This window comes from Oncorhynchus tshawytscha, unplaced genomic scaffold (genome assembly GCF_018296145.1).
Source record: "Oncorhynchus tshawytscha isolate Ot180627B unplaced genomic scaffold, Otsh_v2.0 Un_contig_5745_pilon_pilon, whole genome shotgun sequence".
NCBI classification, from domain to species: Eukaryota; Metazoa; Chordata; class Actinopteri; order Salmoniformes; family Salmonidae; genus Oncorhynchus; species Oncorhynchus tshawytscha.
Genome location: NW_024609021.1, coordinates 21,828 through 48,500, shown reverse-complemented (window position 1 = coordinate 48,500; position 26,673 = coordinate 21,828). Strand labels below are relative to the sequence as shown.

Sequence of the window (26,673 nt, the reverse complement as noted above, 5' to 3'; positions counted from 1 at the left end):
TTACTGGCTGCAGGGTGGCCTAGTGGTTAGAGTGTAGAGGCTGCAGGGTGGCCTAGTGGTTAGAGTGTAGAGGCTGCAGGGTGGCCTAGTGGTTAGAGTGTAGAGGCTGCAGGGTGGCCTAGTGGTTAGAGTGTAGAGGCTGCAGGGTAGCCTAGTGGTTAGAGTGTAGAGGCTGCAGGGTAGCCTAGTGGTTAGAGTGTAGAGGCTGCAGGGTAGCCTAGTGGTTAGAGTGTAGAGGCTGCAGGGTAGCCTAGTGGTTAGAGTGTAGAGGCTGCAGGGTAGCCTAGTGGTTAGAGTGTAGAGGCTGCAGGGTAGCCTAGTGGTTAGAGTGTAGAGGCTGCAGGGTAGCCTAGTGGTTAGAGTGTAGAGGCTGCAGGGTGGCCTAGTGGTTAGAGTGTAGAGGCTGCAGGGTGGCCTAGTGGTTAGAGTGTAGAGGCTGCAGGGGTTAGGCCTAGTGGTTAGAGTGTAGAGGCTGCAGGGTGGCCTAGTGGTTAGAGTGTAGAGGCTGCAGGGTAGCCTAGTGGTTAGAGTGTAGAGGCTGCAGGGTAGCCTAGTGGTTAGAGTGTAGAGGCTGGCAGGGTAGCCTAGTGGTTAGAGTGTAGAGGCTGCAGGGTAGCCTAGTGGTTAGAGTGTAGAGGCTGCAGGGTAGCCTAGTGGTTAGAGCGTTGGACTAGTAACCGAAAGGTTGCAAGTTCAAATCCCCGAGCTGACAAGGTACAAATCTGTCGTTCTGCCACTGAACAGGCAGTTAAACCCACTGTTCCTAGGCTGTCATTGAAAATAAGAATGTGTTCTTAACTGACTTGCCTGGTTAAATAAAGGTTAAGTAAATAAAAAATAAAAAACATTGAACAGGATGGAAATCTCCCCCTGAGTTAATATGGCCAGTTAGTGCAAAAACACATGACTACAAATAGCCCACATGTTCATTCTACTTTAAGTACTCGGGGGGAGGGGGAGGGGGGGGGTGTAATGGCTTCACTTCAAGAGAACACAGGTTTCTAAGAATCAATGCTCCAGAATAATGCCTCCACAGAATGCATGAGCAATTTCAGATGAATGGTAATCAGACTGAAAATCTACAATTTATTCAAACTCCTTTATTCAAACTCCTCTCCCTCGTCTCTCTCTCTCTACTCACCACCGCTCGACTCTAAGATGTAGACCTTTGGGTCAGTTTGAACATTTGAAATGTTTATTTTGAAATGGCCAGAAAGTCTTTCAGGAAAGTTGGAAAGGTTATTTAGGGAAATTCAATGTTTCTAGGCAGCGAATCACTGATCATGTGCTTTATATTCCAGAGAGCCCTCGTGATCCTAATCTGTGGTCCTGGTCTGACTGATGACAACTGCACAACCTAGGAGAGATATTGGCTGTGCAGGTTTGGCTTCCAACCCTACAAGAGCACAGCTGATACAGCCAACCAAGGTGGAATCATAACCACAAGGATGTGGGTGTAGGGGCACGAAACATACACTCCTCCCCCTCAACACACCCACCTCCCTCCCTAAACCTCCCCCTCTCCCCTAAACCCCCCCCCTCACTAATCTGGACGTCATCTCAGAGTGACTCAACAGATTGAATAAGAGAGGATGGGATCCTGAAGATTTTGGCTTTTCAAAACAGAGTCTATTAAACCTTTATAGACTCACTCCCTTTTCACTGGGTTAGTTCATTTACTAGTTATTGTCTGACACCATCCCTGGGTGACTTCATTTACTAGTTATTATCTCTACTGACACCATGCCTGGGTTACTTCATTTACTAGTTATTGTCTGACACCATCCCTGGGTGACTTATTTTACTAGTTATTGTCTGACACCATCCCTGGGTGACTTCATTTACTAGTTATTGTCTCTACTGACACCATCCCTGGGTGATTTCATTTACTAGTTATTGTCTGACACCATCCCTGGGTCCCTGGGTCAGACTTGACTTCATTTACTAGTTATTGACAATCCCTGGGTGACTTCATTTACTAGTTATTGTCTGACACCATCCCTGGGTGACTTCATTTACTAGTTATTGTCTGACACCATCCCTGGGTGACTTCATTTACTAGTTATTGTCTGACACCATCCCTGGGTGACTTCATTTACTAGTTATTATCTCTACTGACACCATCCCAGGGTTATTGTCTGACACCATCCCTGGGAAGTTTTACTAGTTATTGTCTCTACTGACACCATCCCTGGGTGACTTCATTTACTAGTTATTGTCTGACACCATCCCTGGGTGACTTCATTTACTAGTTATCTGACACCATCTCTACTGACACCATCCCTGGGTGACTTCATTTACTAGTTATTGTCTGACACCATCCCTGGGTTACTTCATTTACTAGTTATTGTCTGACACCATCCCTGGGTGACTTCTTTTACTAGTTATTGTCTCTACTGACACCATCCCTGGGTTACTTCATTTACTAGTTATTGTCTGACACCATCCCTGACATTTACTAGTTATTGTCTGACACCATCCCTGGGTGACTTCATTTACTAGTTATTGTCTGACACCATCCCTGGGTCATCTCATTTACTAGTTATTGTCTGACACCATCCCTGGGATGACTTTTTTACTAGAGTTATTAACCATCCCTGGGTGACTTTCACTCCTGACACCATCCCTGGGTTAGTTCATTTACTAGTTATTGTCTGACACCATCCCTGGGTGACTTCATTTACTAGTTATTGTCTGACACCATCCCTGGGTGACTTCATTTACTAGTTATTGTCTGACACCATCCCTGGGTGACTTCTTTTACTAGTTATTGTCTCTACTGACACCATCCCTGGGTGACTTCATTTACTAGTTATTGTCTGACACCATCCCTGGGTGACTTCATTTACTAGTTATTGTCTGACACCATCCCTGGGTGACTTCATTTACTAGTTATTGTCTGACACCATCCCTGGGTGACTTCATTTACTAGTTATTGTCTGACACCATCCCTGGGTGACTTCATTTACTAGTTATTGTCTGACACCATCCCTGGGTGACTTCATTTACTAGTTATTATCTGACACCATCCCTGGGTTACTTCATTTACTAGTTATTGTCTCTACTGACACCATCCCTGGGTTACTTCATTTGCTAGTTATTGTCTGACACCATCCCTGGGTGACTTCATTTACTAGAGTAATTGTCTCTACTGACACCATCCCTGGGTTACTTCATTTACTAGTTATTGTCTGACACCATCCCTGGGTTACTTCACTTACTAGTTATTGTCTGACACCATCCCTGGGTTACTTCACTTACTAGTTATTGTCTGACACCATCCCTGGGTTACTTCATTTAGTAGTTATTGTCTGACACCATCCCTGGGTGACTTCATTTACTAGTTATTGTCTGACACCATCCCTGGGTGACTTCATTTACTAGTTATTGTCTGACACCATCCCTGGGTTACTTCATTTACTAGTTGTCTGACACCATCCCTGGGTTACTTCATTTACTAGTTATTGTCTGACACCATCCCTGGGTGACTTCATTTACTAGAGTTATTGTCTCTACTGACATCAGTGACATGCAAAAATTGGGCGACTCATTTGCATTTAAGCTGAGGCTAAACATTTGCTTTGATTTAGTTGATAAGAAGATAGAACACAGCAGCAGTTCAATACAACACTAAGACCTGGTCACCATCACACACAAAAAGACAGGATTCCTGTTCGGACAGAATCAAATATTTACATTCTTCTCTTGCTATTCGAGTTGGAATGAGCAGAACAACCCACCTGAGCAAGGCTGAAAGCAGGCGCTCTCCCTCCCCCACTAACCCTTCTCAGAGTACTTCTCTCATTGAAACACAATGACCTCCTCTTACCCACCATAACCCTCCCCCACTCTCTTCCCCTCCATTTCAGATTTCTTCCTCTCACTACTTCCAGGTGTCCTTTATCTTTCTTCCTCATCTCTCCCTCGTTCTACCCTTTCGCTGTCTTGTGTTTCAGTTCCACTGTCTCCTAGCAACACTTCTGCCCCAGTGCCTTCAGGCCCCCTGTGTCCTCTCATCCTCCCTCTTCTTCACTCTCTCCCCCGCTCTTCATTCTCTCCCTCTCAGCCATCCTCCCCTCATACCTATAGTACACAAGCAATCTTTATTGCATTGACTGTCTACTGTTCTTTTACCTGTGAGCAAAACAGTTGGTTTTACCTGTGTAGGTGAGTGGAGTCTCTCTCTCTGTGTGTGTAACAGGAGTTGGTTTTACCTGTGTAGGTGAGTGGAGTCTCTCTCTCTGTGTGTGTAACAGGAGTTGGTCTTACCTGTGTAGGTGGGTGGAGTCTCTGTGTGTGTGTGTGTGTGTGAGTGTGTAACAGGAGTTGGTCTTACCTGTGTGGCGGGTGGAGTGTGTCAGGCTTCACGGTCCTCTCAGTCTGGCCTCACAGCTCTTAACCCATACTGAGTCCCACCCCCTGGGGAACAGCAGCCAATGGGACACAGAGGGGGGAGGGATGTGGCAGCAACCTGTAGGCAAGAAAGACCAACTGCGTGTCAACACCACGATCGAGATGACCAGGAACAGTATGAGACACTGTTCAGAACTAAGCTGTTCTCAAACACACAGAACGAGAAAGAAGCTAATATTGTTCTCAGACGAGTCTGAATTCTTGCCTTGTGATTTGTTGCGTCATTTCTTTCATTCTACCACTGCTGAGGGCTTCTGTTATCTACAATCAATCAGACATTCTGTGGACTCTCATTTCAGTGCCACCTAGACATGTTGTTACATGATGGTCCTGCTCTCATGCTCGACAGCAGGGTACATAGAACTGTGATAATCATTAACTTATTGGCTTTCTGAGCAAACAAGAGGGGTCAGTAACAAGAAAAGGCAGGCAGCCACTCACACACTGTGGGACATGTGAAAAGTGATCCCAGAACAGTCCGTGATCCTGGTTACCCATGTTAAACCCTACTAGGCTTGGGAGGTATCCAGACTGTCATACCGACCTTGTGCCATAATGGGATATCCGGTAATACCGGCACTGAACACTAGGGGGTGCAACCGTAATCCAAAGGTTAGCAATGCTAACAAGTACATGTAAAATCCCATAGAGAATGCTAACTAAATGCTAATGACCGCATTGATTAGCAGGACAGACATCCCAGCTCAAAGTTCTACAAGGAACTAAAAAATGCTACTCACAGATTGCTGCACAAACACAAAACAAATAAACAGGAAGGCTCTTGATCCAGGAGGGAATTATCAGCTGTTACCAAGCAAAACTTGATTTTGGAAGAAGCTTAACCACTTCGCTAACTAGCTACTAAATTAGCTGCAGAGTATTTAGCACATTTTAGACAGTTATCAACTAAGTTATCTAGCTGGCAAACATTTAGTTGTGAATTGCGTAATGTAACTACATCACCTGACTCCGGGTCTCTCGTTGTGTGCTTGTAAACAAACACCACATGACGGGGCACGAGCGCTATGCTTCATAATGAAAAATGGTGATCGGTGAAATTAAGGACACAATCTTCTTTATCTCCTAACGTATTTCACAAGCTGACTTCAGGTATTTACTTAAAAAGTATTCACATTTATAAAAATAAAACTTTAAAAGAAATACTTAACATTGATGGTATTGGAAAAAAATAATTCCTTTGGCTATTTCCAAATATCCCGGTATACCGCCCTGGCCTAAAGCCTACTACACTCGTGGATATGTGTAACCCTACTCTACGCGTGGATATGTGTAACCCTACTCTACGTGTGTAACCCTACTCTACGTGTGTAACCCTACTCTACGCGTGTAACCCTACTCTACGTGTGTAACCCTACTCTACGCGTGTATATGTGTAACCCTACTCTACGTGTGTAACCCTACTGTGTGTAACCCTAACTCTACGTACTGTGTGTAACCCTACTCTACATGTGTAACCCTACTCTACATGTGTGTAACCCTACTCTACGTGTGTAACCCTACTCTACGTGTGTAACCCTACTCTGTGTGTGTGTAACCCTACTCTACATGTATGTGTACGTGTATGTGTGTAACCCTACTCTACGTGTGTATGTGTGTAACCCTACTCTACGTGTAACCCTGTGTGTGTGTAACCCTACCTAACCCTACTACGTGTGTAACCCTACTCTACATGTAACCCTACTCTACGTGTGTGTGTAACCCTACTCTACGTGTGTAACCCTGTGTGTAACCCTACTCTACGTGTGTGTGTGTGTAACCCTACTCTACGTGTGTGTGTGTGTAACCCTACTCTACGTGTGTGTGTGTGTAACCCTACTGTGTATATGTGTAACCCTACGCTACATGTGTAACCCTACTCTACGTGTGTGTGTGTGTAACCCTACTCTACGCGTGTATGTGTGTAACCCTACTCTACGTGTATGTGTGTAACCCTACTCTACACGTGTGTATGTGTGTAACCCTACTCTACTACGTGTGTAACCCTGTGTGTAACCCTACTCTACGTGTGTATGTGTGTGTAACCCTACTCTACATGTGTGTGTGTAACCCTACTCTACATGTATGTGTGTAACCCTACTCTACATGTGTATGTGTGTAACCCTACTCTACATGTGTGTGTGTGTAACCCTACTCTACATGTGTATGTGTGTAACCCTACTCTACATACGTGTATGTGTGTAACCCTACTCTACATGTATGTGTGTAACCCTACTCTACACGTGTATGTGTGTAACCCTACTCTACACGTGTATGTGTGTAACCCTACTCTACACGTGTATGTGTGTAACCCTACTCTACATGTGTATGTGTGTAACCCTACTCTACATGTGTATGTGTGTAACCCTACTCTACATGTGTATGTGTGTAACCCTACTCTACATGTGTATGTGTGTAACCCTACTCTACATGTGTATGTGTGTAACCCTACTCTACATGTGTATGTGTATCGGTCAAAGAGATGAGCGAGGTCCACAAATGACGAAGGGTGACAGAGAGACCGAGGTCGAGGTTTGTGTCAGCACACCAACACTATTCACACACTGTCAAGACTGATGGCAGTGAGTCAGACACACTCACACCCCACCCCCTCTGAGATGTTTTGTGAATTTAGGCCAAGACCTATTTCCATTTTAGTCCCCACCTAATTGCCCCCATCATGTCCATTGGTTGTTAGCTAGCGGTGGTTAGAGTTAGCTGAAGTTTGAAATGGCTGTTTAAAGAGAACTGAACCATGGATGACAGTTTCTCCTGGTTTATCTACTACCTTCAGGGTGAGGAACCATCTAATGTCAAGTTGTAAAATAGTCAACTAGTCCTTTCAGGAGATTCCAGAGACATTACTGTAACGTAAACTAGTCCTTTCAGGAGATTCCAGAGACATTACTGTAACGTAAACTAGTCCTTTCAGGAGATTCCAGAGACATTACTGTAACGTAAACTAGTCCTTTCAGGAGATTCCAGAGACATTACTGTAACGTAAACTAGTCCTTTCAGGAGATTCCAGAGACATTACTGTAACGTAAACTAGTCCTTTCAGGAGATTCCAGAGACATTACTGTAACGTAAACTAGTCCTTTCAGGAGATTCCAGAGACATTACTGTAACGTAAACTAGTCCTTTCAGGAGATTCCAGAGACATTACTGTAACGTAAACTAGTCCTTTCAGGAGATTCCAGAGACATTACTGTAACGTAAACTAGTCCTTTCAGGAGATTCCAGAGACATTACTGTAACGTAAACTAGTCCTTTCAGGAGATTCCAGAGACATTACTGTTACGTAAACTAGTCCTTTCAGGAGATTCCAGAGACATTACTGTAACGTAAACTAGTCCTTTCAGGAGATTCCAGAGACATTACTGTTACGTAAACTAGTCCTTTCAGGAGATTCCAGAGACATTACTGTAACGTAAACTTGAGCATTTCCTCCGTCTCGACCACTACCGCCGGAGGTTATGGGTGAGCCTTCCTGCAGTCACTCCCCTCAGAGCAGGGCAGTGGAAACAGAACGGTCTCAACCACTACCGCCGGAGGTTATGGGTGAGCCTTCCTCCAGTCACTCCCCTCAGAGCAGGGCAGCGGAAACAGAACGGTCTCAACCACTACCGCCGGAGGTTATGGGTGAGCCTTCCTCCAGTCACTCCCCTCAGAGCAGGGCAGCGGAAACAGAACGGTCTCAACCACTACCGCCGGAGGTTATGGGTGAGCCTTCCTCCAGTCACTCCCCTCAGAGCAGGGCAGCGGAAACAGAACGGTCTCAACCACTACCGCCGGAGGTTATGGGTGAGCCTTCCTCCAGTCACTCCCCTCAGAGCAGGGCAGCGGAAACAGAACGGTCTCATTGAGCTCTGCTACAGTAAAACATCTTAATAGCAGAGTAAATGTATTGATATGAGACTTGTTTTATTGAGATTTTAACTGAAATTGCAATAACAGTCGGTTACATTGACATTTTTGCAGTAGGTAAAAATACATTTAAAAAAAAGAGTCCTCGTGATTTGTCTGGCTGCAGTGAGCCATGTAAAACAGCTGATGTCACCTCACACCGAATTACCCACGTTATCAGTCAGAGTTTACTTTACCATATGTAATGACTTGCATGATATGGATCAAAATGAAGCCTGGTTTGTTCTAATGTTGTAAGGTAGGCCTACTGTACTTTATATTGTATGAGAGGGGGGGGGGGGCTAATCACTCATGTTTGATCGGCTAACGTTACTTGACAAAGACTTTGTTCGCTGTAGTGACTGTGCTCTCGTCTTGAAGGTAAAAAGTAATGAGTGTAACGTTATGGACGAGAATATGAACCCTTTAAATGTTTGCACATGCTTGTGAAGTTTAATATCCTGTGGCGGACTGCCATAGCATTGAATAGTCCTCGCGATATGCAACTGTTCAGGGAAGTCAGGAACCAATACACGCAGTCAGTCAGGAAAGCAAAGGCCAGCGTTTTCAAGCAGAAATTTGCATCCTGTAGCTCTAACTCCAAAAAGTTTTGGGACACTAAAGTCCATGGAGAACAAGAGCACCTCCTCCCAGCTGCCCACTGCACTGAGGCTAGGTAACACGGTCACCACTGATAAATCCATTATAATTGAACATTTCAATAAGTATTTCTGAACGGCTGGCCATGCTTCCTCCTGCTTCCGAGCCGGTCACGGGTGCACCTCAGCCACGCTCAAGGTACTAAACGATATCATAACCGCCATCGATAAAAGATAGCACTGTGCAGCCGTCTTCATCGACCTGGCCAAGGCTTTCGACTCTGTCAATCACCACATTCTTATCAGCAGACTCAATAGCCTTGGTTTTTCTGACGATGCCTCGCCTGGTTCACCAACTACTTTGCAGACAGAGTCAAATCGGAGGGCATGTTGTCCGGACCTCTGGCAGTCTCTATGGGGGTACCACAGGGTTCAATTCTCGGGCCGACTCTTTTCTCTGTATACATCAATGATGTCGCTCTTGCTGCGGGTGATTCCCTGACCCACCTCTACTCAGACGACACCATTCTGTATACATCTGGCCCTTCTTTGGACACTGTGTTAACTAACCTCCAAACGAGCTTCAATGCCATACAACACTCCTTCCGTGGCCTCCACCTGCATGCTTTTCAACCGTTCGCTGCCCGCACCCGCCCGCCTAGCATCACCACCCTGGACTGTTCGGACCTAGAATATGTGGACAACTATAAATACCTAGGTGACTGGCTAAACTGTAAACTTTCCTTCCAGACTCATGTTAAACATCTCCAATCCAAAATCAAATCTAGATTCGGCTTTCTATTTCGCAACAAAGGCTCCTTCACTCACACCTCCAAACTTACCCTAGTAAAACTGACTATCCTACCGATCCTCGACTTCGGCCATGTCATCTACAAAATAGCTTCCAACACTCTACTCAGTAAACTGGATGCAGTCTATCACCTTATACCATGCGACCTGTATGCTCTACTCGGCTGGCCCTCACTACATATTCGTCGCCAGACCCACTGGCTCCAGGTCATCTATAAGTCTATGCTAGGTAAAGCTGTGCCTTATCTCAGTTCACTGGTCACGATAACTACACCCACCCGTAGCACGCGCTCCAGCAGGTATATCTCACTGATCATCCCCAAAGCCAACACCTCATTTGGCCGCCTTTCCTTCCAGTTATCTGCTGCCAGTGACTGGAACGAATTGCAATAATCACTGAAGTTTTTTATTTTTTTAACCTTTTTTTTAACCTTTATTTAACCAGGCAAGTCAGTTAAGAACATATTCTTATTTTCAATGACGGCCTGGGAACAGTGGGTTAACTGCCTGTTCAGGGGCAGAACGACAGATTTGTACCTTGTCAGCTCGGGGGTTTGAACTCGCAACCTTCCAGTTATTAGTCCAACGCTCTAACCACTAGGCTACGCTGCCGCCCCAGTTGGAGAAGTTGGAGACTTCTATTTCCCTCATCAACTATCTGAGCAGCTAATCGATCACTGCAGCTGTACATAGTCCATCTGTAAATAGCCCACCTAATCTACCTACCTCATCCCCATACTGTTTTTATTTTATTTACTTTTCTGCTCTTTTGCACACCAGTATCTCTACCTGCACATCATCATCTGCTCATTTATCGCTCCAGTGTTAATCTGCTACATTGTAATTATTTGCTCTTACAGCCTATTTATTGCCCACCTCCTCATGCCTTTTGCACACACTGTATATAGACTTTCTTTTCTCTACAGTGTCAATGACTTGTTTGTGTTATTGGCTTGTTTATTGTTTACTCCATGTGTAACTCTGTGGTGTTGTTTGTGTCGAACTGCTATGATTTATCTTGGCCAGGTCGCAGTTGCAAATGAGAACTTGTTCTCAACTAGCTTACCTGGTTATATAAAGGTGAAATTTAAATTTTTTTTTAAATAAATATATGGTTGAGATGAAAAGTTGCTTGCATAGTGGAATAGTTTGTTGTAAGCGTGCTTAGCTACTGGTAGTTGCCTACGTTACTGGGATATTTAGGGTACATTTTAAAACTACAGCGCAAGAACGTCCGTTGCCAAACCCCCAAACTCTCTCTCGGCAGGCACAGGACAGTCCGTTGCCAAGCCCCCAAACTCTCTCTCGGCAGGCACAGGACAGTCCGTTGCCAAGCCCCCCAACTCTCTCTCGGCAGGCACAGGACAGTCCGTTGCTAATGTAAATTGAAAAGTTATGTCAATATTATGTACATTTGCACACTTCCTGACAAGAGGCCGCTGTTCCCACCAGGTTCAACACCATAGGTGAGGGTAGGCAACATCTCCTCCCCGCTGATCCTCAACACTGGGGCTCATTACGGTGCCTCTGCTAGAACTCTCTTCAACTTGAATAAGCCCTAAATCAGTCTCTGAAGACTGGAGTCGCAGCCAAAGTCCTCATTAAACAATTATACAAGACAACAGCAGGAAGGAAGTCTAACTCAAACACACACCCTCATTACCTCTGACCATAATACTGCTCTGGCTGTTGGCTGATGAAGAATAATAAAATGGATTAGTTTGAAATGCAAAATATCATTTTTCATAGTGTGCAATGCAAGTGGAGTCTAAGCAGAAGGATGTCATGCTGAATGAAGCTTGTTAGGAGAGTTGTCCAGCCAGACAATGGGAGAATCTCAATTAGATACTCCTCGCGTCCTCTCTCCTCCTCAAAAACCCGTTGGATGAGAAAGCCAGATGTCTCTCCCCTCTGACCTTCTCCTCCAATGGGTTTTGAGAAGGAAGCGAGGAGGGAGATTACGAGAGGATGTGAGGAGTATGCAATTGAGATTCTCCCATTGTGCATCATCTTCTCCATCTTGACTTATTGGAAATCATGTGACGGTCTCAGCAATATGGTGGCCGTATCCAGGAAGTGAATCATGTGACGGTCTCAGCAATATGGTGGCCGTATCCAGGAAGTGAATCATGTGACGGTCTCAGCAATATGGTGGCCGTATCCAGGAAGTGAATCATGTGACGGTCTCAGCAATATGGTGGCCGTATCCAGGAAGTGAATCATGTGACGGTCTCAGCAATATGGTGGCCGTATCCAGGAAGTGAATCATGTGACGGTCTCAGCAATATGGTGGCCGTATCCAGGAAGTGAATCATGTGACGTCTCAGCAATCTCAGCATGGTGGCCGTATCCAGGAAGTGAATCATGTGACGGTCTCAGCAATGTGATGGTGGCCGTATCCAGGAAGTGAATCATGTGACGGTCTCAGCAATATGGTGGCCGTATCCAGGAAGTGAATCATGTGACGGTCTCAGCAATATGGTGGCCGTATCCAGGAAGTGAATCATGTGACGGTCTCAGCAATATGGTGGCCGTATCCAGGAAGTGAATCATGTGACGGTCTCAGCAATATGATGGCCGTATCCAGGAAGTGAATCATGTGACGGTCTCAGCAATATGGTGGACGTATCCAGGAAGTGAATCGTGTGACGGTCTCAGCAATATGGTGGACGTATCCAGGAAGTGAATCATGTGACGGTCTCAGCAATATGGTGGCCGTATCCAGGAAGTGAATCATGTGACGGTCTCAGCAATATGGTGGCCGTATCCAGGAAGTGAATCATGTGACGGTCTCAGCAATATGGTGGACGTATCCAGGAAGTGAATCATGTGACGGTCTCAGCAATATGGTGGACGTATCCAGGAAGTACATTTTTTCCATAAATGTATTATGAAATAATGACGTTAATGATTTTAGCTTTTTAATGGAAATTCCAAAGCCAAAATTATTAATGAACATTCGATTGTCTGTCAGGTCCAAATAGAAAAATAGGAAATTACTATGAAATAGGAAAATGTATATGAAATAATTCTGACAAAATCCTTTCACTAGTTCAATGTAGATGAGGTATACTTTCAAAAACTGTCGTCGTCCCTCTCTCTCGTCGTTGTGTCCGGCCCCCTCTCTCGTCGTTGTGTCCGGCCCCCTCTCTCGTCGTTGTGTCCGGCCCCCTCTCTCGAAGTCTGTGTAAATACCATAACGTAGCAGGCATAAATAATGTGTAGGCCTATCCATCCAGAGAAGTGTTTACCATGAGGAGACGCTCATAGGCCTATCCATCCAGAGAAGTGTTTACCATGAGGAGACGCTCATAGGCCTATCCATCCAGAGAAGTGTTTACCATGAGGAGACGCTCATAGGCCTATCCATCCAGAGAAGTGTTTACCATGAGGAGACGCTCATAGGCCTATCCATCCAGAGAAGTGTTTACCATGAGGAGACGCTCATAGGCCTATCCATCCAGAGATGTGTTTACCATGAGGAGATGCTCATGTCTCTGCTCTAACAATGGGAGTCATTCTCCCAAAGGCAGGAAGGCAGGTGACAAATCTATGTTCAATATAAACCTATATAAACGCATTGGGCTTATTTAGGCCAGATTTTGGCGAGAGTGAAACTTCTCGGGTCGCCTCTTCCTCTCCGAGCTGGGAAAACTGCCGCAATGGATTATGATCATTGTAATTAGTTAAAGTTTCTCCACTGAACTGGGGTGAATATTTGCTTAATGAAAACGACTCCCTTCAGCCCAGCGTCCCACATAATTCTTGACTTGATTTCTCTGGTGAATGAAGTCTAGCGCTGGGCTCACACAAAAAACTAAAATGGAATTCAAGTAACTGAACCGATGTCGGCCAATTAGTTGTTTAATAACCCCTCCCCGCCAAAAAAAAGAGAGGTTGGTTAAATCACTCAGCACTACGAGACTAACGTACAAATCAACAACAGAAACGTGTTTGCTGACATGACTAACTGAGTGACTGACAGACATATGAGAACAATTGCTGATGGACAAACACTTCAAAATGGCACTTGGTCTATTCTACGATTCTGAGTTCCAAAAGGTCGGGGGGCGTTTCTGGAAATTGATCCGTGGGCCTATAAAAGTTGACCTCCCTGATTTAGAGGCTATAATAATACATACATACACACTTTAATCAAGCGTTTTATGTTTTCAGAACTTAAAGTGGTCTGTCAACAAATGTCCTCATCCTTAGATATATTTTGTAGATCCAGCTGTATGTCAACAATCCTAAATGATTAGAAAAGATAAGCACCAAGTCATTTCCTGATTTGTGGCGCTCATCTTATCCCTCATTGGATGTTGAGACATTTAGCACAATGTTGTAATTGTTGACCTGTGAAGTGGACTCTTCCTGACATTACACTAAAGACTCCATCATGGAGACTCTGAGCGTTGTGGCAGCTCTGCATGATGTAATGTCTTTACCTTCTGCCCTTTGTGCCGTTGTCTGGGCCCAATAATGTCTGTACCCTGTTTTGGGCCGATACCATGTTGTGTTGCCATGCGTTGTTGCCATGATGCAGTGTTGTCATGCGTTGTTGCCATGATGCAGTGTTGTCATGCGTTGTTGCCATGATGCAGTGTTGCCATGATGCAGTGTTGTCATGATGCAGTGTTGCCATGATGCAGTGTTGTCATGATGCAGTGTTGTCATGATGCAGTGTTGTCATGATGCAGTTTTGTCATGATGCAGTGTTGTCATGATGCAGTGTTGTCATGCGTTGTTGCCATGATGCAGTGTTGTCATGCGTTGTTGCCATGATGCAGTGTTGTCATGTTGTCATGATGCAGTGTGTCATGATGTCATGCGTGTTGTTGCCATGATGCAGTGTTGTCATGTGTGTTGTCATGCGTTGTTGTCATGATGCAGTGTTGTCATGCGTTGCTGTCATGATGCAGTGTTGTCATGCGTTGTTGCCATGATGCAGTGTTGTCATGCAGTGTTGCCATGATGCAGTGTTGTCATGCGTTGTTGCCATGATGCAGTGTTGTCATGTGTTGTTGTCATGCGTTGTTGCCATGATGCAGTGTTGTCATGATGCAGTGTTGTTGCAGTCATGATGCAGTGTTGTCATGATGCAGTGTTGTCATGATGCAGTGCTGTCATGATGCAGTGTTGTCATGCGTGTTGCCATGATGCAGTGTTGTCATGCGTTGTTGCCATGATGCAGTGTTGTCATGCGTTGTTGCCATGATGCAGTGTTGTCATGCCATGATGCAGTGTTGCCATGATGCAGTGTTGCCATGATGCAGTGTTGCCATGATGCAGTGTTGCCATGATGCAGTGTTGCCATGATGCAGTGTTGCCATGATGCAGTGTTGCCATGATGCAGTGTTGCCATGATGCAGTGTTGCCATGATGCAGATGTTGCCATGATGCAGTGTTGCCATGATGCAGTGTTGCAGTGTTGCCATGTGCAGTGTTGCCATGATGCAGTGTTGTCATGCGTTGTTGCCATGATGCAGTGTTGTCATGCGTTGTTGCCATGATGCCGTGTTGTCATGCAGTTGTTGCCATGATGCAGTGTTGTCATGCAGTTGTTGCCATGATGCAGTGTTGTCATGCGTTGTTGCCATGATGTCATGCGTTGTTGCCATGATGCCGTGTTGTCATGTGTTGTTGCCATGATGCAGTGTTGTCATGATGATGCAGTGTTGTCATGATGCAGTGTTGTCATGATGCAGTGTTGTCATGTGTTGTTGCCATGATGCAGTGTTGTCATGATGCAGTTGTTGCCATGATGCAGTGTTGTCATGATGCAGTGTTGCCATGATGCAGTGTTGTCATGATGCAGTGTTGCATGATGCAGTGTTGCCATGATGCAGTGTTGCCATGATGCAGTGTTGCCATGATGCAGTGTTGCATGATGCAGTGTTGCCATGATGCAGTGTTGCCATGATGCAGTGTTGCCATGATGCAGTGTTGCCATGATGCAGTGTTGCCATGATGCAGTGTTGCCATGATGCAGTGTTGTCATGATGCAGTGTTGCCATGATGCAGTGTTGTCATGATGCAGTGTTGTCATGATGCAGTTGTTGCCATGATGCAGTGTTGTCATGATGCAGTGTTGCCATGATGCAGTGTTGTCATGATGCAGTGTTGCCATGATGCAGTGTTGTCATGCGTTGTTGCCATGATGCCGTGTTGTCATGCGTTGTTGCCATGATGCAGTGTTGTCATGCGTTGTTGCCATGATGCAGTGTTGTCATGCGTTGTTGCCATGATGCCGTGTTGTCATGCGTTGTTGCCATGATGTCATGATGCAGTTTGTTGCCATGATGTCATGCGTTGTTGCCATGATGCAGTGTTGTCATGTGTTGTTGTCATGCATGATGATGCAGTGTTGTCATGCGTTGTTGCCATGATGCAGTGTTGTCATGCATTGTTGCCATGATGCAGTGTTGTCATGCGTTTCTCTTCATGTTGTGTTGTCTCGTCGTGATGTGTGTTTTGTCTTATATTTTTAGCAGGCCTTTTGCCTTTTTCGTAGGCCGTCATTGTCAATAAGTATTTGTTCGTAACCGACGTGCCTAGTTAAAAAGGTTCAATAAAACACGACTGTTGAGGAAAACATCTGACAAGACGTTGATATAAACTGTGTTAACGGGGACATTACACTGACATTCAAAGATGAATACAAGATGATGCTGAAACACTGGTGATTTACCCAGCAAATGAGTGGCAGCTGATACAGTTGACTCTGTTGGGGTCTTTTTTAATAGCCTACAGTTGTATCTGTTAGTCAGCACCTGGAACTGTTTGGGTCACACAAAGGACATATTGGTTTACAGAAATCCATGCTGAGGTGTTGTTTACCTGGTCACGGTCTCCAGCTCTGTTGCATTTACAGCACAAAACCAATACAAGTAAATATCTGTGATAATGGCATTTCAGGATAAAATCATCTTAAAGTAACTTTACTGATCTAGAACATCCATTTAACCCTTTGCGATAAATCCGACATGGAACATAAAAATATTTACACGACCAGTCAAACGTTTGGACACCGACTCATTCCTGGGTTTTTCATCATTTCTCACTATTTTCTACACTGTAAAATAGTGAAGACATCAAAGCTATTAAATAACATATGGAATCATGTAACCAAAAAGGTGTTAAACAAATCAAAATATATTTTATATTTGAGATTCTTCAAAAAGTAGCCACCCTTTGCACACTCTTGGCATTCTCTCAACCAGCTTCATGAGGTAGTCACCTGGAATGCAGTACAATTAGCAGGTGTGTCTTGTTAAAAGTTCATTTGTGGAACGTCTTTCCTTCTTAATGCGTTAGAGCCAATCAGTTGTGTTGTGACAAGGTAGGGGGCGTGTACAGAAGATAACCAATCAGTTGTGTTGTGACAAGGTAGGGTGGTATACAGAAGAAGATGGCCCTATTTGGTAGAAGACCATGTCCAAATTATGTCAAGAACAGCTCAAATTAGAAAAGAGAAACGACAGTCCATCATTACTTTGAGACATGAAGGTCAGTCAATCCGGATGAGTTCATTCACCGGATATTCTTTCTTTATATGAATAATAGTTTAAAACATAAATAATTTACAAATTAAATCGAGGTTATGAACATGTTACAGTAATGAGAACTCGTTATGATAAAAATGTTCATGGTCTTGGAAAACGTTTTTTTTTAAACATTACATCTGAACAGTTATGATTAAGATGGACAATAATTTGATGGTATTTTATCCATTACAAAATAAAAAGGTTTGTCGTTCAAAAATGTACCACGAGTGACACACACACTAAGCCATAATATTGTACAGACATGGCCCAATGCTATTCCTAGAAACACAGACCACAACAAGCAGTCATACAGTCCTGGAATGTGCTAGAAAACCTCTGGAATTCTGCCCATCAGCTCCGGGAAAGAGATCAGGTGATATCCCAGAAATTGTTTTAACTTTAAATACTTAAATCAAATCGTTATGTCACATACGCCGTAAACAACAGGTGTAAACCTTACAGGGAAATGCTTACTTTACAAGCCCTTAACACAGTTTTCTTAACTGCATTGTTGGTTAAGTAAAAAATATATATAATTATTAACAAATAAATAAATTACATGGGCTCATAACTTATGTTAGTAAAGATTAGTAAAGACGTAGTAAACAATATAAAATGACCATAAGGCTGAAGTTTCCTGACCATGAACCCTGAGCAGGAAACCCTCAAACTCAATATTAGGAAGACGTAAATGTGTTGTACACTCAGTGGACGTGTTCTAGGGAACTGGGCCCTAGAGCCCTAGTCAAAAGTAGTGCACTATTTAGGGAATAGGATGCCATTTGGGACAAAGCCTGGGACACACACAATACATCTATCACACTTCAGATACAGCTGACACAGTCTCCGCTCCAAAAGGGGGTGTGTCCTGATCTTCCAAGTGTTTGTGCATCATCATTATTAAAGGGGGTGTGTCCTGATCTTCCAAGTGTTTGTGCATCATCATTATTAAAGGGGGTGTGTCCTGATCTTCCAAGTGTTTGTGCCACATGTCTGACCATTATAAAAGGGGGTAGGTCCTGATCTTCCAAGTGTTTGTGCCACATGTCTGACCATTATAAAAGGGGGTGTGGCCTGATCTTCCAAGTGTTTGTGCCACATGTCTGACCATTATAAAAGGGGTGTGGCCTGATCTTCCAAGTGTTTGTGCCACATGTCTGACCATTATAAAAGGGGGTGTGGCCTGATCTTCCAAGTGTTTGTGCCACATGTCTGACCATTATAAAAGGGGGTGTGAACTACACTTGCTCATGGGTTTGTGTTTTACCAAAACACTCTCCCTCCCCAAAGTCCAATATCCTGCTGCCTCAACCCAGCCCCAGAAGTAGTCAGAGTGAGGGAGTAGAAGGCCGGACAAACAAGACACTGAACAGCCACTGGATAAAACCTGTTAGTAGAAGGTGGTGGGACTAACGCAACAATCACCTTTCAAATGAACATTTACAAGACATGTTAGTGAAGGTTACTCCCCCACGCCCTCTCTACCAGAACACACGGAAGCAGGATTTCCTACCATCATCTCTCTCCTCAAAAGGTGTCTGTGTTTTATGACTCTAGACGAGACAGAGCTCATATAAAAGTCATCTCTAAGAACAATAAGGATGGTTGGCTCTAGTAGAACGGACACCAAACATCCTGTTCTAACGGTTCCTACTTCCTGTGTGTCTGCATGTGTGTATAAAAGAGGAACGACATGGGGCTATAACGATGATGATATTGACCAGGCGTTTTAACACTTCCCTGTTCCTTTAGTCTGGTATGATGGAACTAAAACGGGTCACACGATGTTCCTCAAAAGGTCTTCGTTAGGATACTCAGCCTGACTGATGCAGAAATCCAGTTTGATCCAGTTAGCATCCCTCTCAAGCTAGTGCAGTATAGCCAAAGCCTTGTATGGACGGCAGTGAGATATGTGCTCTGTGCTCCTATTGGTGGTTAGATCTTGTATGGACGGCAGTCAGATATGTGCTGTGTGCTCCTATTGGTGGTTAGATCTTGTATGGACGGCAGTCAGATATGTGCTGTGTGCTCCTATTGGTGGTTAGATCTTGTATGGACAGCAGTCAGATATGTGCTCTGTGCTCCTATTGGTGGTTAGATCTTGGCGATATATTAAAATGTAATAAAAAAATTGTATTTGTCATGTGGTGAATCTAAAGGGTTTAGACATCAGCGAGAAATGCTTTCCTTACGAGTCCTTCCCAAAGTAATAACAGGAGGGATAAAAATACACATGAATGAAGCCACATACAAGGACCATGTATCACGAGTCCCAGTATACAGGTATGGATCTACATATTGGTACAATACCCTCTATAAAAAAAAAAAGGTATTTTTATACCGTGTTAAATAACTGAAAAGTTCAACTCTAATTGGACTACCTAGCGGTCAGTTCTGTCCTGGCTGGGTTGAGTGGAAAACCCATCAGCATGGAGAAAGCATGGAGAAAGACCATTTAAAGACACGTATAATTCATTTGTTGCCGGTCTAGGGTCCATGCACTCGTCATAAAACTCATTCAGAAACATAGAAACAGACTAACATATCGCCATACAATCAAAATAAAGACAAATATAGAAATGTGATATTTGGGCCATAATCGCCCAGCCCTATTGGTGGTACTCATGTGGTTCTGAGTGGCGCTAGCAGCCAAAGGTCAAGGGTTCAATTCCCTCATGTGACCACATACACATGACAAAAAAAATGGACACAGTCACTACTGTATTTTAAGTATCTTTGGATTAAAAACATCTGACCAAAGTCTTACAGTGGTGTTTTACACAGATACCTGCATAAGAGCAACCTCTACTGGAGAACATGTCAGACACTAGGTCAGTCGTCTCTATAAAAGGAGAGTGTGTGTGTGTCTCTGCTGGTTCTGGGACATTAAAATTCCCCAAAGTCCCCACAAGGATAGTAAAATAAGGAAAATTAACCCTCGTGCTGACAATTCCCACAGCCCCCTGAGGACAAAGGCTAATTTAAATTTAGGAGGTTAGGGTTTAGTGGTTAGGGTTAGAATTAGTGTAAGGGATTAGGGATTTAGTGGTTAGAATTAGTGTAAGGGATTAGGGTTTAGTGGTTAGGGTTAGAATTAGTGTAAGGGGTTAGGATTAGGGTTTAGTGGTTAGGGTTAGAATTAGTGTAAGGGGTTAGGGTTTAGTGGTTAGGGTTAGAATTAGTGTAAGGGATTAGGGTTTAGTGGTTAGAATTAGTGTAAGGGATTAGGGTTTAGTGGTTAGAATTAGTGTAAGGGATTAGGGTTTAGTGGTTAGGGTTAGAATTAGTGTAAGGGATTAGGGTTTAGTGGTTAGGGTTAGAATTAGTGTAAGGGATTAGGGTTTAGTGGTTAGAATTAGTGTAAGGGGTTAGGGTTTAGTGGTTAGAATTAGTGTAAGGGATTAGGGTTTAGTGGTTAGAATTAGTGTAAGGGATTAGGGTTTAGTGGTTAGAATTAGTGTAAGGGATTAGGGTTTAGTGGTTAGAATTAGTGTAAGGGATTAGGGTTTAGTGGTTAGAATTAGTGTAAGGGATTAGGGTTTAGTGGTTAGAATTAGTGTAAGGGATTAGGGTTTAGTGGTTAGAATTAGTGTAAGGGATTAGGGTTTAGTGGTTAGAATTAGTGTAAGGGGTTAGGGTTTAGTGGTTAGAATTAGTGTAAGGGGTTAGGGTTTAGTGGTTAGAATTAGTGTAAGGGATTAGGGTTTAGTGGTTAGAATTAGTGTAAGGGATTAGGGTTTAGTGGTTAGGGTTAGAATTAGTGTAAGGGTTTAGGGTTTAGTGGTTAGGGTTAGAATTAGTGTAAGGGGTTAGGGTTTAGTGGTTAGGGTTTAGTGGTTAGAATTAGTGTAAGGGGTTAGGGTTTAGTGGTTAGAATTAGTGTAAGGGATTAGGGTTTAGTGGTTAGAATTAGTGTAAGGGATTAGGGTTTAGTGGTTAGAATTAGTGTAAGGGATTAGGGTTTAGTGGTTAGAATTAGTGTAAGGGATTAGGGTTTAGTGGTTAGAATTAGTGTAAGGGATTAGGGTTTAGTGGTTAGAATTAGTGTAAGGGATTAGGGTTTAGTGGTTAGAATTAGTGTAAGGGATTAGGGTTTAGTGGTTAGAATTAGTGTAAGGGATTAGGGTTTAGTGGTTAGGGTTAGAATTAGTTTAAGGGGTTAGGGTTTAGTGGTTAGAATTAGTGTAAGGGATTAGGGTTTAGTGGTTAGAATTAGTGTAAGGGATTAGGGTTTAGTGGTTAGAATTAGTGTAAGGGATTAGGGTTTAGTGGTTAGTTAGAATTAGTGTAAGGGATTAGGGTTTAGTGGTTAGAATTAGTGTAAGGGGTTAGGGTTTAGTGGTTAGTGGTTAGAATTAGTGGGGGTTAGGGTTTAGTGGTTAGTGGTTAGAATTAGTGTAAGGGATTAGGGTTTAGTGGTTAGAATTAGTGTAAGGGATTAGGGTTTAGTGGTTAGAATTAGTGTAAGGGATTAGGGTTTAGTGGTTAGGGTTAGAATTAGTGTAAGGGATTAGGGTTTAGTGGTTAGGGTTAGAATTAGTGTAAGGGATTAGGGTTTAGTGGTTATGGTTAGAATTAGTGTAAGGGGTTAGGGTTTAGTGGTTAGAATTAGTGTAAGGGGTTAGGGTTTAGTGGTTAGAATTAGAATTAGTGTAAGGGATTAGGGTTTAGTGGTTAGGGTTAGAATTAGTGTAAGGGATTAGGGTTTAGTGGTTAGGGTTAGAATTAGTTTAAGGGGTTAGGGTTTAGTGGTTAGTGGTTAGAGTTAGAATTAGTGTAAGGGATTAGGGTTTAGTGGTTAGAATTAGTGTAAGGGATTAGGGTTTAGTGGTTAGAATTAATGTAAGGGATTAGGGTTTAGTGGTTAGGGTTAGAATTAGTGTAAGGGATTAGGGTTTAGGGTTAGTGGTTAGAATTAGTGTAAGGGGTTAGGGTTTAGTGGTTAGAATTAGTGTAAGGGGTTAGGGTTTAGTGGTTAGAATTAGTGTAAGGGATTAGGGTTTAGTGGTTAGAATTAGTGTTAGGGTTTAGTGGTTAGGGTTTAGTGGTTTAGGGTTTAGGGTTAGGTTAGAATTAGTGTAAGGGGTTAGGGTTTAGTGGTTAGGGTTTAGTGGTTAGGTTAGAATTAGTTTAAGGGGTTAGGGTTTAGTGGTTAGAATTAGTGTAAGGGGTTAGGGTTTAGTGGTTAGAATTAGTGTAAGGGATTAGGGTTTAGTGGTTAGGGTTAGAATTAGTGTAAGGGATTAGGGTTTAGTGGTTAGGGTTAGAATTAGTGTAAGGGTTTAGGGTTTAGTGGTTAGGGTTAGAATTAGTGTAAGGGGTTAGGGTTTAGTGGTTAGGGTTAGAATTAGTTTAAGGGGTTAGCTTTAAGAGTTAGGTTTACTTACAGGTTAAGGTCATGGTAAGGATGAGGGAAAATAGGATTTGGAATGGAAATATATTTGAGGTCCCCACGAGGATAGAAGAACATAACGTGTGTGTGTGTGTGTGTGTGTGTGTGTGTGTGTGTGTGTGTGTGTGTGTGTGTGTGTGAGAGAACCCTGACAATATTCTCTCTGTCAGGTGTTAATTGCCTTTGCGTCATCATGTTAAATTCCTGAATTTGAGAGCCAGTTGACCATGGAAGTGCAGCCAGCTGCCCCGCCCTAAAAGGCACTACTCCGGCTGCATGAGGACACGGGGGCTGTTGTAACTACCTGTCCCCGGCTGCATGAGGACACGGGGGCTGTTGTAACTACCTGTCCCTGGCTGCATGAGGACACGAGGGCTGTTGTAACTACCTGTCCCTGGCTGCATGAGGACACGAGGGCTGTTGTAACTACCTGTCCCTGGCTGCATGAGGACACGAGGGCTGTTGTAACTACCTGTCCCTGGCTGCATGAGGACACGAGGGCTGTTGTAACTACCTGTCCCTGGCTGCATGAGGACACGAGGGCTGTTGTAACTACCTGTCCCTGGCTGCATGAGGACACGAGGGCTGTTGTAACTACCTGTCCCTGGCTGCATGAGGACACGAGGGCTGTTGTAACTACCTGTCCCTGGCTGCATGAGGACACGGGGCTGTTGTAACTACCTGTCCCTGGCTGCATGAGGACACGAGGGCTGTTGTAACTACCTGTCCCTGGCTGCATGAGGACACGAGGGCTGTTGTAACTACCTGTCCCTGGCTGCATGAGGACACGAGGGCTGTTGTAACTACCTGTCCCTGGCTGCATGAGGACACGAGGGCTGTTGTAACTACCTGTCCCCGGCTGTGGTCAGCCCGTCACTGACAAATGACCCTGGAAACACGAGTTGAACAAACTAAGGACAAACTGAATATGAATAATACCAGGTCATTGACATAAAACACAACGTCAGTCAGGGTGCCCCCTCAGCCCTAAACACACCAGACTAGTACATAACTGCTACATCTAGCTGGGTCTGCCTTTGTAACAGAGATAACAACATACTGTAAGACCACTTCACAGCTAACTTGAAATGTTGCGAACGGAACTAGCAAATTGGATCCTTTTCTAGAGTCTAACATGTTGATAGTTGTGGAGGAGGGCAGTCAGAGGAGTACTGCTTTGATCCCACTAAGGGGGACAGTGGAGGAAGCTGTTAGCAGAGCAGCGACGTTGGTTTCACCTTCAGTGTATTTGGGTCTTCCCAGGTTATCCTGGTTTGGGAACCCTGGTTCACAGCTTGTGTATCTGTGTTAGCTTCAGGCTCCTCCCTCTACCTCTGTATCAGATCAGTCTTCCGGTCTGTATCCTTCTACCAGTATACACAGCTCCCTTCATGATCAGTCTTCCTCTGTCTGGATCCTTCTACCAGTATACACAGCTCCCTTCATGATCAGTCTTCCTCTGTCTGGATCCTTCTACCAGTATACACAGCTCCCTTCATGATCAGTCTTCCTGTCTGTATCCTTCTACCAGTATACACAGCTCCCTTCATGATCAGTCTTCCTCTGTCTGATACTTCTACCAGTATACACAGCTCCCTTCATGCAGCACAGTCACTCTATTGGACATCTCCACTCTGGGTTTGTAACTAGGTACATATGTGTCAAGTCTATTCCAACCTGGATACTGTTGCTAGACACTCCCCCAAACGGCCAGGCATTTCCAGTTGTAATGGTTGACTCAAACGTTTAAAAATGACCTTGGTTGTAAAAATGTCACCAAAAGACAATGCAAGCAGGGTTTATTTAACTATGTTATCTCAAAAAAGGGATATTCCCTATTTTAACGTGTACAGCACATGAAAAACAGACCATTTGGGTGTTAAACTGTGGCAATGGGGTGCACAATTTTAGGAGATGGTATGTATAGAACTGTGCCTGTTTAGACAACAAAAGTATGTGAGAGTTCTGTACTCACTGCACCAGAGACACTCAGTCTACTACAGTAACGTCATTTCACGATACTGAACTCTGGAAACTACTACTGCTTATTCTGTGTGGGATGCAACATTCTGACGATAGAAATGTAGCCTATAGAGCTGTCTGTCTGGTCGCTCCTGTTGTTTATGTATAGAGTAGTTCTCAGCTGTTCTGTAAGTTGGTTTTCTATCTGAGCGTTCTGTATCCTACTCGCTGCCCTCTGAACTGTCCATCTGGTAAGTGACTGTTGATAATCCACTACCTCTACAGCCGGTTTCGACAGTATTTTAGAAGCATAGACTACTTATTGTCGGGAAGGAATTTCCACTACGGGTTTCATTATGCTCGTCCTCCTCTTTATCGTACTTAGTCAAATAAACTTGCAATGTGCCCATGAAGACAACGAGACGTCTGCGTATTAACCTAGGAAAATATTTGACCATGACTGATTTCCACAGATAACATCTGTTTGAGCTGCAACCACTACGCACAAGCGAACTCCGAATTTCCAAGAGAAATGGACGGAGGGAGCAAAGACTTGAGTCAAGCGATCAGAAATACGTTTGACAAAAACGAAATATTCAGACTGGATATTGGAGAAACTAGATTAATACACTCTCAATATGGCTAATAAAATCACATTAATAATCGTAAACAATCATAGCTACCTTGTCTTTGAATCCTAAATCCAGGTTCGTTCTCTCATCATGAAGTTAATTGTCTCCAAGTCGCCCCCCCCCCAAAAAACGAAAACTCTCCTTCAGAAAACTGCAACCCTGTCGCGCATGGAGATGGCGCATCTGACATCGGTGCTGTAAAAGGTAGCGTACAAACTCTCCGTAGACGTATCGTCCAATGATTAATAGGCTACAAGCCCGCCGTTGATTACTTCACTTTTTTTAAGCGAAATGTTCACTAATAACTTGAGGACAAACGAGGTTTATTCCAGTTTAGATTCTGTCATCGGGAGTTCCTTATCCTTCCTCCTCGCACCGGTGACACAACTTTGATGATTGACGGCTGGAAGACTCCTCCTAAAAAAAGGTATGACGTTGCCTTTGTTAGGCCGATGTACCCCGCTCAGGAGTTGAAAACAAATAGTTTTTTTTTTTTAATTCAAAAGGCAGTAAAACAAAAATGATGGAGTGAGTTTTAGTAAAAAATACCTTGATGTAATAATTTGTTATAGGGACATATGTGGTAGGCTAATGCTGCATGCACTCAGGTCATCGTCATAAACTACATTTTACATACACCTTGATCACGCCGATAGTGTTATGGCGCCAAATGGTATGCAGCGTCATCTGGATATGTGGGCAACAAAGGTTCAACATTCACCTTCTGCTACCATTTCTGTCAAGCTGTCTACGCACACAATTTGATACATACGTTAGATAAATCCAATGTATGTACCACACAGAACGCACTGAAACTGCCTCTGCAATGCAACGCTGCAAGGCTAACACAGCGTTCCATTGGACATGAATGTACTTCTGATGTACCAAAATGCAAGGACACTGTAGGTGTGATCGAGGCGTTAGTATTCACACTCCATGGCCTGCATCACAACAAAAAGAATGAAGCTACATATTAGCAACTTCTTCTGTGGTTTTACTACATGTACCTCACCGCAAAGTAATGCCCAAGTAGAACAAATCCAAAGCATGCATCACACTGCACAGTGATTTTAGAACAGCACCAAATAAAGTTGTAGGCCCCTTTCTCTCCCCCCCCCACCTCTCCCTCCTCCTCCCTCTCTCCCCCCCAACTCTCCCTCCTCCTCCCTCTCTCCCCCCCAACTCTCCCTCCCCCCCCACCTCTCCCTCCTCCTCCCTCTCTCTCCCCCACCTCTCCCTCCTCCTCCATCTCTCCCCCAAACTCTCCCTCCTCCTCCCTCTCTCCCCCCCACCTCTCCCTCCTCCTCCCTCTCTCCCTCCTCCTCCCTCTCTCCCCCCCCACCTCTCCATCCTCCTCCCTCTCTCCCCCAACTCTCCCTCCTCCTCCCTCTCTCCCCCAACTCTCCCTCCTCCTC

The 26,673-nt window shown here is 44.1% G+C and overlaps 1 protein-coding gene across 3 annotated transcripts in view; it reads right to left on the bottom strand.

Annotated features, from left to right (window-relative positions):
* The window catches only part of LOC112261449 (N-acetyllactosaminide beta-1,3-N-acetylglucosaminyltransferase 2-like), a 38,197-nt gene extending 12,492 nt beyond the window's left edge, over positions 1 to 25,705 (bottom strand). For 2 of the 3 annotated variants that reach the window (XR_006081852.1, XM_042314009.1), the window contains exons 1-2: positions 25,310 to 25,705; positions 4,337 to 4,471 (exon numbers count right to left, since the gene is read on the bottom strand). The gene's annotated coding sequence lies outside the window, so the exon portion shown is untranslated. Of the gene's footprint in view, positions 1 to 4,336; positions 4,472 to 12,798; positions 12,909 to 25,309 lie in introns of all 3 variants that reach the window. The other variant, XM_042314010.1, reaches the window with a different exon arrangement.
* Positions 25,706 to 26,673: the final 968 nt, after the last annotated feature.